Genomic DNA, 9,585 nt, shown 5'->3' on the forward strand with positions numbered 1-9,585 from the left:
AACACGGTAGTGGGAGCTGCCAGCTTCACATGTTTTAACTTTGTCAGAGCACTTTGAAAAAGTGGTCTATGGTATCTGGAAAGCTGATGTTGCGTGTAAAGATTACAGACAAGCTTTATCCAAGGAGATCCGGCTCTTGAAGTTGGGAAAGTGGTGCCTCTTCGGTTTTCGAACAAGCAATCCTGTCGGAGATCTGGCTCTCGAGGTTCGAAGAACGATGCCTTTTCGAATTTTGAGAAAGCCATCCTGCTAGGGGTCTGGCTCTCGAGATTCGGAGAGCGGTGTCTCTTCGATTTTTGAGAAAGTAATCATGTTGGGAGTCTGGCTCTCGAGATTCGGAGGGCGGTGCCTCTTCGATTTTGGAGCAAGCAATCTTGTTGGGAGTGTTTTCTCGAATGTGAGAAAAGGTTGGGCATGTTTGCTAGTCTATCTTGCCACGAAGCACAGAGGTTGACACACAGGGACTTTCCAATTATCCAGCAGTGGTACTGTTCCTTTACCCTTGTGGGTAATAATATGGTAGCTAGACCTTCAAAATTTATGTGTCTAAACTTTGTTAGTGCTGTTTCTTTGCTATTCTTTTACCCTTCTTGGTTAGAGCGGTGTAGTGGGAGCTGCAAGTTTCACGTGTCTCAACTTTGTCAGAGAACTTTGGCAAAGTTATCTGTGGTACCCATGAGCTAATGTTGCGTGTGGGAAGTGGGTGATTGAATAGTAAGATTCATGTGCTTTCTACTTCACCAGAAATCTTCGACATAATGCCCATAATTTCCGCAAAGTTGACAGGTGCTGACAAGGCTGGAAAAGTAGGTGCCTCTTCGATTTCTGAGATCTGCCCTCGTGGTCTCTGAGCAGCCCAGCTTTTGAGAAAACAAGCGCCTCTTCGATTTCTGAGATCGGCCTTCGTGGTCTTTGAGCAGCCCAACTTTTGAGAAAGCGAACGTCTCGTGGTCTCTGAGCAGCCCAGCTTTTGAGAAAGCAAACGCCTCTTCGATTTCTGAAGCTCCGTCGAGTGCAGATTTTTATAGAGGCTGGCATTAAGTTCCAAAGCACACTTGAATCTCCACCAGTAGAAGCTCCATTCTTGCACTTCTAAGATCTTGATTTGTCCGACCTCTTCTCTCTTCAACACCTTTGAAAATGTCTGGCCCCTCCGACCGTCGTTTTGACTTGAACCTTGTTGAAGAGGCAGCCACGCCTTCTCCAGACAACATATGGCGCCCATCCTTCGTCTCCCCTACTGGTCCTCTTACTGTTGGGGATTCCGTGATGAAGAATGATATGACCGCTGCGGTAGTGGCTAGGAATCTTCTCACTCCCAAAGATAACAGACTACTTTCCAAACGGTCTGATGAGTTGGCTGTTAAGGATTCTCTGGCTCTCAGTGTTCAGTGTGCAGGTTTTGTGTCTAACATGGCCCAACGCCTATTTGCTCGAACCCGCCAAGTTGAATCATTGGCGGCTGAAGTGATGAGTCTCAAACAGGAGATTAGAGGGCTCAAGCATGAGAATAAACAGTTGCACCGGCTCGCACATGACTATGCTACAAACATGAAGAGGAAGCTTGACCAGATGAAGGAATCTGATGGTCAGGTTTTACTTGATCATCAGAGATTTGTGGGTTTGTTCCAAAGGCATTTATTGCCTTCGTCTTCTGGGGCTGTACCGCGTAATGAAGCTCCAAATGATCAACCTCTGCTGCCTCCTCCTTCTAGGGTTCTGTCCAGTACTGAGGCTCCAAATGATCCCCCTCCCGTGCCTGCTCTTTCTGGGGCTCTACCGACTGCTGAGACTTCTCCTAAGCAACCTTTGTGAAGGCTCCCTCTTGTTTGTTTATTTTGACTCATGTATATGTACATATTTGTGACTTATCGGGGATATCAATAAATAGCTTTCCTTCATTTCAACGTATTGTGTTGAATACACCAAAGCCTTCTTCGCTAAGTTCTCTGAATTTTCTTTTGTTGAAGCTTGTATGTTGAAGCTTTGTGAGTGGAGCATGTAGGTTGAGGTAGTATTCCCTTAATTTCCCGAGTGAGGAAAACTTCTCGGTTGGAGACTTGGAAAATCCAAGTCACTGAGTGGGATCGGCTATATGAATCTTTGAACGCCATTGTGCTCGGTCCTGTATCATGTCCTCCGTTAGATCCAAGTACTCTAAGTCTTTTCTTAGAGTCTCTTCCAAAGTTTTCCTCGGTCTTCCTCTACCCCTTCGGCCCTGAACCTCTGTCCCATAGTCGCATCTTCTAATTGGAACGTCAGTAGGCCTTCTTTGCACATGTCCAAACCACCGTAACCGATTTTCTCTCATCTTTCCTTCAATTTCGGCTACTCCTACTTTACCCCGGATATCCTCATTCCTAATCTTATCCTTTCTTGTGTGCCCACACATCCAACGAAGCATCCTCATCTCCGCTACACCCATTTTGTGTACGTGTTGATGCTTCACCGCCCAACATTCTGTGCCATACAGCATCGCCGGCCTTATTGCCGTCCTATAAAATTTTCCCTTGAGCTTCAGTGGCATACGGCGGTCACACAACACGCCGGATGCACTCTTCCACTTCATCCATCCAGCTTGTATTCTATGGTTGAGATCTCCATCTAATTCTCCGTTCTTTTGCAAGATGGATCCTAGGTAACGAAAACGATCGCTCTTTGGTATTTCTTGATCTCCGATCCTCACCCCTAACTCGTTTTGGCCTCCATTTGCACTGAACTTGCACTCCATATATTCTGTCTTTGATCGGCTTAGGCGAAGACCTTTAGATTCCAACACTTCTCTCCAAAGGTTAAGCTTTGCATTTACCCCTTCCTGAGTTTCATCTATCAACACTATATCGTCTGCGAAAAGCATACACCAAGGAATATCATCTTGAATATGTCCTGTTAACTCATCCATTACCAACGCAAAAAGGTAAGGACTTAAGGATGAGCCTTGATGTAATCCTACAGTTATGGGAAAGCTTTCGGTTTGTCCTTCATGAGTTCTTACGGCAGTCTTTGCTCCTTCATACATATCCTTTATAGCTTGGATATATGCTACTCGTACTCCTTTCTTCTCTAAAATCCTCCAAAGAATGTCTCTTGGGACCCTATCATACGCTTTTTCCAAATCTATAAAGACCATGTGTAAATCCTTTTTCCCATCTCTATATCTTTCCATCAATCTTCGTAAGAGATAGATTGCCTCCATGGTTGAGCGCCCTGGCATGAACCCGAATTGGTTGTCCGAAACCCATGTCTCTTGCCTCAATCTATGCTCAATGACTTTCTCCCAGAGCTTCATAGTATGACTCATTAGCTTAATACCCCTATAGTTCATGCAATTTTGTACGTCGCCCTTATTCTTGTAGATAGGCACCAAAGTGCTCGTTCGCCACTCATTTGGCATCTTCTTCGTTTTCAAAATCCTATTGAAAAGGTCAGTGAGCCATGTTATACCTGTCCCTCCCAAAACTTTCCACACTTCGATTGGTATATCGTCTGGGCCTACTGCTTTTCTATGCTTCATCTTCTTCAAAGCTACAACCACTTCTTCCTTCCGAATTCGACGATAAAAAGAGTAGTCTCTACACTCTTCTGAGTTACTCAACTTCCCTAAAGAATCACTCCTTTCATGTCCTTCATTGAAAAGATTATGAAAATAACCTCTCCATCTATCTTTAACCGCGTTCTCTGTAGCAAGAACCTTTCCATCCTCATCCTTGATGCACCTCACTTGGTTTAGGTCCCTTGTCTTCTTTTCCCTTGCTCTAGCTAGTTTATAGATATCCAACTCTCCTTCTTTGGTATCTAGTCGCTTATACATATCGTCATAAGCCGCTAACTTAGCTTCTCTCACAGCTTTCTTCGCCTCTTGCTTCGCTTTTCTATACCTTTCACCATTTTCATCGGTCCTATCCTTGTATAAGGCTTTACAACATTCCTTCTTAGCCTTCACCTTTGTTTGTACCTCCTCATTCCACCACCAAGATTCCTTTTGGTGTGGGGCAAAGCCCTTGGACTCTCCTAACACCTCTTTTGCTACTTTTCGGATACAACTAGCCATGGAATCCCACATTTGGCTAGCTTCCCCCTCTCTATCCCACACACACTGGGTGATTACTTTCTCTTTGAAAATGACTTGTTTTTCTTCTTTTAGATTCCACCATCTAGTCCTTGGGCACTTCCAAGTCTTGTTCTTTTGTCTCACTCTTTTGATATGTACATCCATCACCAACAAGCGATGTTGATTAGCCACGCTCTCTCCTGGTATAACTTTGCAATCCTTACAAGTTATACGATCCCCTTTCCTCATTAGAAGAAAATCTATTTGTGTGTTTGACGACCCACTCTTGTAGGTGATCACATGTTCTTCTCTCTTCTTAAAGAAGGTGTTGGCTAAGAAGAGATCATATGCCATTGCAAAATCCAAGATAGCTTCCCCATCCTCGTTTCTCTCCCCAAAACCATGGCCACCATGAAAACCTCCATAGTTGCCTGTCTCCCTGCCCACGTGTCCATTTAAATCTCCTCCTATAAATAACTTCTCCGTCTGAGCAATTCCTTGCACCAAGTCTCCAAGGTCTTCCCAAAATTTCTCTTTCGAACTCATATCCAACCCTACTTGAGGTGCGTACGCACTAATCACATTGATAAGTTCTTGTCCTATTACAATCTTGATTGCCATGATTCTATCTCCTACCCTCTTGACATCTACAACATCTTGTGTCAAGGTCTTGTCCACGATGATGCCAACACCGTTTCTCGTTCTATTTGTGCCCGAGTACCAAAGTTTAAACCCTGAGTTTTCTAGATCCTTTGCCTTAAGACCAACCCACTTAGTTTCTTGTAGGCACATAATATTTATCCTTCTCCTCACCATAACTTCCACTACTTCCATAGATTTTCCCGTTAAGGTTCCTATATTCCACGTTCCTAAACGCATTCTATTCTCCTGAACTCTACCCTTCTGTCCTACCTTCTTCACCATCCCCTGTCTAATGAAAATTTCTATTTATCTTTACAAAGAAGTAACAGTTGGGTTTGAATCATAATATTTGGGCGACCAATGTCTAATGAGCACTGTTCTAAAAATCCCCGCCTAGGTGCTAGGCAGTTGGTCATAGTCCCGATAAATGCATAGGCGTTTGAAAATTAAAAAATGACGCCTAGAGCTATTGAGGCGCCTGCCCAGACTGCCTAGCCCGCCACGACCCGTCTAGGTTGCAACTCACTTAGACAAAAAATATATAACTTTCATTTTGTTTTTTTTTTAATATATTGTAAGAGACTTGTTGAATACTTAAATAAACACACATTATATGCTTGTTTCCCATGTTTTCATTATGTTCAAATAGCTCATAATATATATGTCATTCTATTTTGTAGTTTATGAACTATATTTTTTTAATTCAAAATTCAAAATTGAAATTTGTAATTGTTTATATTAATGAGATTTTAAATAAAACCCATAATTTATGGGATTAAAAATAATAAAATATAAATTATACTCTCTATTATATTGTGTGTGTGTGTGTGTGTGTGTGTGTGTGTGTGTATATATACATATATGTATGGGTAAATTAACCAAAATTAACAAAAAAAGTTATTGTACCAAAACATGGATACATTCTCAAATCAACGAAAAAGAATGTACCCATATAAGTTTAAACATGAATTAAAAAATTTGAATGGATTTTATATTAAAAAAAGGGTACATTTTACATATAACAAATTGATATATTTGAGAATGGGTACATTTAAGATTTAAAAAATTGAAAAATTATATGAATGGGTACATTTAAGATTAAAAAATTGAGAATCTTTTTATATATAAAAAAAAACTAATAGGTACAAACTTAATTTAATTTAATTTTTTATTATTTTGGAAATGTTTGAATTGAAAATTTATTAGAAGTTTAATAGAGGTGTGAGTATTAAACCCTAAATTAATTACTAATTTTTATATTAAAAAATTATATAATAAACATGTAAATTCATTATCACATTAATGTTAGGGACTTGAATCAAAATTTGAGAACTAATAAGGTCTTAGTCAATGAACAGTAAAAACTAGGAACCGGATACTAATTTTTCCTATATTTTAAGTATAAATAGACACTTATTTATATGAAATATAATAGATTTAATTAAATCCACTTATCCGCCTAAGTGCGCGCCTAGACTCCACCTAGCCACCTAGGCACTAGGCCCTAGCCCGCCGCCGATTAACGCCTAGCGTCTTTTAAAACCTTGCTAATGAGTAGGTGTTGTCTTGCAAAAGTCATGCTACTGTTTTAGATATGTTTAGGGATTCGAATCCCTTTCTTATTCCTCATATGGGGTTTGACCTCTCATTTTCTAGGTCCATTTAGTTGAAAAGCTACCAAGCCCAAAAATGAACTATTAAAGGCCAAAGCCCAAACAATAATGCTCTACAAACTCTTTAAGTTTTGGTAAAACTAAACTTTATTAGAGCATTTCCACCATGTTCTTTTGCCCTGTGGATAAGCCTCATTTGCAATCCTATCTCCTTCTAAAGTGGCGCCAACCATTCGGGCAATTGGGTTGAGGAGTTGGAGCCCGGGGGAGAGCTCAGACACAAGTCCAAGGCCCGAGATTCTGAGGGGGAGTGATGCAAGGCCGACGTCAGCCGCACACGCACGCACGCGTGGGGGCGCGTTACCGAGAAGATTTCAGGCTGTAGGGCCCGAGTAGCTAAATCTGGACTGTTTGATTTCCACATCAACGGTCCAAATTTTTTTTGTTTTAAAAATTAAAACATAAGAAAAAAAATGTTTCGAGGGGACACATGTCACAATCTGGACTGTGGGATTTCAATTTTTTTTTGTAATCCGACGGTTCAGCTTAATTAAGTTAATAAAAAAATTTTAAAAAAAATTAAAAATCCGAAAAAAATTTCAATTTTTTTTCTTCTATAAATACCTCATCATTTCCTCCCCAATTATATGGGCTCTTTCATACATCTTCAAATACCTTTTGGATGTATCTGAAGCTATACAACTCTTTCCAAAGGGTTGTGTCTATTAATCAAAACGTTTTTAACTAATTGTAGTTAAAACTAATTGATCAGATTAATTTTAATCCTTAGGCCCCAAGTGCCCCAACCCTTGCCTTGATTAATTAATATTAATATTATGGTATAATCATTAAGCCTAATCCACACAATTAATGGCCCAAGCCTCAATCTCCATTCCAAATGGTCCAACACCTAATCACTAATAAAAGGAGACTAAAGTAATATAAGGACCTCAAGTTTCCTTGAGTTCCTCGATGTGGGACTTAAAGGAGCTCAAAACCCTAACAATACCCCACATTTTGAGCCGACTATTAGGTCCTAGGGTAAGGTGAAAAATGAGAGTAAACAATAGATGTGACACACATCAGGATATGTGTCTTTTGGACTTGAACCTACCTTAGTATATACTTATCGGATTTACTAGATGACGCAGTGAATATAAAATCTTGAACTGTTCATCTCCGCAGTAAACCAAGACAATAAGCAAAACATATGTCACACCAACACATCGCAAATTCATACGTTTGTGTTCATTTTGGTCCTGAACAAATCCTGGATGCATGAGAGTTTTAGAGAATGTAACCATGTAATTCTCATAAATGCGACCCAACATTTACTGTCATATAAGTGATATTGATTAAGAATAGGCTGCTACTATTCCACTTGATTTACAAGTATCAATATCATTAAACTAATGTATCCTACACCTATCAGCAGACACCACACTTCTTCCATAATAGAAATAGCTATGTAAGTGTGTTTCTTCTTTGAAACTAGCCAAACTAGCTCGCCTATTGAACCTAGACCATGGGATCTCCAATCAGCTAGGTTAGGTTTCTGTTGGCAGTTTCATTTTACTCTATTGGCTTTAAACCCATTCCCCTCGATGTATGCTTAACTTGCTCTCTACAATATTATCTTTTGACTTGACATAGTCAATAGAAATTACACCACTAGAGAGCCATTGTTTTATTGTATTATGCCATCGTCTAATTTGTCTAGACTTCCCATTGTATACACTATTTTTAGCTCGATATTGTGCAGCTAAACTATCACAGTGTATACATATTGCCGTTACAGGTTTAGGCCATATGGGAACATCTTCCAAAAAATCTCTTAGCCACTAAGCTTTTTCTCCAGCCTTATCAAGAGCTATAAATTTCAATTCCATCATTGATCGGGCTATGCACGTTTGTTTGGAAGATTTCCAAGATATTGGTGCTCATCCTAAAGTAAATACATATCCACTTGTGGATTTCGTATCATTACTATCTGATATCGAATTCGCATCAATAAATCCTTCAAGCACATGAGGATACCTCGTATAATGCAATCCATAATTCATTGTATGCTTTAAGTATCTCGATACTTGAACTAAAGCTTCCCCAATGATCATGCCTAGGATTGCATGTATATATACTCAGTCTACTCACTGAGTATCCTATATCAGACCTTGTGCAGTTCATAATGTACATAAGGCTTCCAATGACTTATGCATATTCACATTGAGATATAACATCACCACTATTTTTCTTTAGTTTTCTATTGGCATCAAAAGGAGTAATTACATCCTTACTTTCCAAATGACCATACTTTCTTAGTGTAGCTTCTATATAATGGGATTGTGTAAGAATATAACCTTCTTGGTTTCTTTTGATTTTTATACCAAGAATCACATCAGCTAAACCAAGATTTTTCATATCGAAACTTGATTTCAATATCTTCTTGGTCCAATTTATTATCTCTTTGTTAGTTCCCATTATAAGCATTTCATCTACATATAAACACAACATAACGCAAGCATTATTTTGAGTTTTTGTGTAGACACACTTATCACACTCATTTATCTTAAAACCATTGTGATCATAATATGGTCAAATTTTTCATGCCATTGCTTTGGAGCTTGTTTAAACCCACATAGCAATTTCACAAGTTTACAAACTTTGTGTTCTTGACCTTTAACCACAAACCCCTCGGGTTGTTCCATATATATTTTCTTATCTAAGTCTCAATTTAAGAATGCAGTCTTTACATCCATTTGATGTATTTACATGTTATGGAGTGCAACTATAGCAATCAATAGTCTTATTGAAGTAATTCTCGTTACAGGTGAGTATGTATCAAAGAAATCCAAACCATGTTTTTTACGGTATCCTTTAGCTACCAAACGAGCCTTATATTTGTCAATTGTACCATTTGGTTTTAATTTCTTCTTAAAAATCCATTTGTACCCAATTGACTTATTGCCAAGGGGTAAATCGACTAATTCCCATGTATGATTTTGCATAATGGAATCTATTTCACTGTTAACTGCATCCTTCCAAAATGGAGCTTCAGGAGTGGACATGGCCTCCTTGAAAGATTGAGGTTCTGTCTCGGTTAATAAGGTCATAAAATTAGGCTCAAAGTCCTTTCGAATTTTTGTCCTTGTACTCCTTCTAGGTTCAAGTTCTTCTTCTTCTTGAACTCTAGAAAAGGATGAACCATCACCATGTCCACTAGGTTCATCATTAACATTAGATACATCATCATGTAATCTCTTTTTCAAGATATTAGACTTG

This window comes from Malus domestica, chromosome 15, assembly GCF_042453785.1.
Source record: "Malus domestica chromosome 15, GDT2T_hap1".
Taxonomy (NCBI): Eukaryota; Viridiplantae; Streptophyta; class Magnoliopsida; order Rosales; family Rosaceae; genus Malus; species Malus domestica.